This window comes from Adiantum capillus-veneris, unplaced genomic scaffold (genome assembly GCF_014529385.1).
Source record: "Adiantum capillus-veneris isolate H3 unplaced genomic scaffold, ASM1452938v2 Hic_scaffold_325, whole genome shotgun sequence".
Lineage (NCBI taxonomy): Eukaryota > Viridiplantae > Streptophyta > Polypodiopsida > Polypodiales > Pteridaceae > Adiantum > Adiantum capillus-veneris.
Genome location: NW_028221436.1, coordinates 4012865 through 4015364, shown reverse-complemented (window position 1 = coordinate 4015364; position 2500 = coordinate 4012865). Strand labels below are relative to the sequence as shown.

The window sequence follows — 2500 nt, the reverse complement described above, 5'->3', positions numbered from 1 at the left end:
CGACCCCGTCCCGCTACCGGGGCCTCAAGCACCCGTCGGCCCCTTAAGCACACCGTCGCCCCCGTCGGCTACGTCGGCTCCGTTAAGCACCCCGTCGTTCCTTGCGTCCCGCAACGTGTCCATGCACAACGTCCACCCCCGTTCGTGCTACCGAGGCCGTCGCACCCGTCGGCCCGCGCTGTCCCGTGAAAGCGCCCGAGCACACCGTCGGCCCCGTCGATGCCACCGGCTCCGTCGAGCCCCCGTCCCTCCCGTCCGTCTCGTCAACGCGTCCCATGCACAACGTCACCTCGCTCCCGCTACCGAGGGCGTCGCACCTATCGGCCCGCGCCGTCCCGTCAACGCGTCCCGAGCACACCGTCGGCCCCGTCCTGCGCTATCGGAGCCCTCGGCACCCTCGGCCGCGCCGTCCCGTCAATGTCCATGCACACGTCACCCCGTCCGCGCTCCTGGGCCCGTCGGCGTCTGTCGGCCCGCGCCGTCCGTCAACCGTCCCGAGCACACCGTCGGCCCCGTCCGCCTTTCGGGTCTGTCGGCCCACCCGTCCCGTCAACGCGTTCCCGAGCACACCGTCGGTCCCGCCGCCCTATCGGGCCGTCGCCACGCGCCGCCCGTCAACGCGTCCCGAGCACCACACCGTCGGCCCCGTCCGCGCTACCGGTGCGTTAAGCACACGTCGCTCCGTTCCGTCCCGTCAATGCGTCATGCACAACGTCGACCCCGTCCGCCTACCACCGGGGCCGTCGGCGCCCGTCGCCCCGCCGTCCCCGTGAACGCGTCCCGTCCGCACACGTTCAAACCGTCGGCTCCCGTCCGCGCTACCGAGGGCGTCGACACCCGTCGGCCCCCGTCCGCGGCAACCGAGGGCGTCGCCCGCGCCGTCCCGTCAACGCTCCGGATCAACCCCCCGTCGGCCCCGCCGTGGATCGGCGCGGCAACGCTCCATCGCGCGATTGCGCCCGTGCACAACCGACCCACCAATCTGCGCTACGTGGTAGCACATCGCAACCTTCCTTGTCCGCGTCCTGTCTCCTCTCGCCGTCCCTCTCTCTCTTCTTGCCAAGCCTTCCCCCCACAAGTCCCCCTGCCCTGCGGGGTAAACGCGCCGTGTGCTTTGACCGCGGGTTCATGGCGCCGTGGGCGGGACGCGGGGTCATGCCCGCCTTCAGCGCCTCCGCGGGGTTCACTTGGGATTTCTAATCCGGGTTGGCCAACGTGCATGTGGTTGCCGCCCGCACCGAATTTCGCAACTATAAGGGTATGACCCTCCGAAGACCGGCCACGGAGGGGACCCCCCACCTAGCACGTTAGCCCACACCCACTCACTCGCCGCACCGTGGGAACTCGACGCAAGTTCCCGGGGCACCGTATGACCCTCGCGGTCGGCGGAGCCTGAGGCTACGTGGGGCTAGGGACCCGAGACGCGAGACCCTCGAAGACCCGCGAAACACAAACGCCGTCCTACCCCTGGGAACGCAACTTGACCCCTAGCCGGTTGCCGTCCGAGCCGGCCCTCCTGAGGCCGGTGCCGGCCGTGCCAGGACCCCTTGAGCAACACCTTGGTCCCTTGGCCGCGTGCGTGTAAGAATCCCCGACGGCCCCTTGAAGACAGTCCTCGCTGCGTCGGTAATCCCCGCCGGCCCCCTCACCGACGCCCCAGAAGTTGGGCGTCACACTTGGTATCGAGCTCCAGAACGAGCTCCTGGAAGACGAGCCGAAGACAACGTGCCGACGCGCACGATACCTCACGACGACTCCAACCGCAATGGCCCGTCGTCAAAATCCTGTGAAAGAGCTCCAGAAAGCAACCACACGCCTCCGCCCCGTGACGCGTCCTGAACACGCGGCCGTCACTTGTGACCCGCGCCGGCACGATCCGACCGGCACCTCCATGAAGAAAAAACATCGAGCAGACAGGGCTCTTCGTGACCGCGTCCAAACAACGGCCGTCACCCGTGACCCGCGCCGGCCCCGTTCCGAGCCGGCACCTCCACAGACAAAAAGCAAAGATGTGAGCCAACAGGGCTCTTTAATGAAGAAAAGGCAGATACGAGCCAGACAGGGCTCTTTGGACAAAAACATAGAAACTCCAAAAACGCGACGAACCAAGCCAACGGTGTTCGTCGCGCCCCCCACGTTTTGTGCCCATCTGAGCTAAAGATCCCAACGACGTCCAAACAGGGACCAACTCGCAAGTGCTCATTGCGACGGAATCCTATTTCAGATCCCGGCTTTCAAGAAGCCTCCGCGCGGACCAACGCGCAGGTGGCTCCGCGCACAGTGGGTTACCTATTCGGGGAACGCTCCAGTACGGGGAATTCTACTTGGGTTCCAAAGCATATCTTTTCACCTTCTGCCAAAACCCCAAAAATACTCACACACTCATTTTCAAAATACAAAAACAAAGCATGCCGACTTACTTGCATTTTGGGAACAGTTTTGATCACTTGCACTATATGCACCCTTTGTCCCCACGGCCTCATGCATAGCCGAGCACTCT

At 65.2% G+C, this 2500-nt stretch overlaps 1 protein-coding gene across 1 annotated transcript in view; it reads right to left on the bottom strand.

The window, feature by feature from the left end:
* LOC147417118 (uncharacterized) overlaps positions 1 to 2500 on the bottom strand; it is an 11895-nt gene that overhangs the window by 7637 nt on the left and 1758 nt on the right. The gene's annotated exons all lie outside the window — the stretch shown is intronic.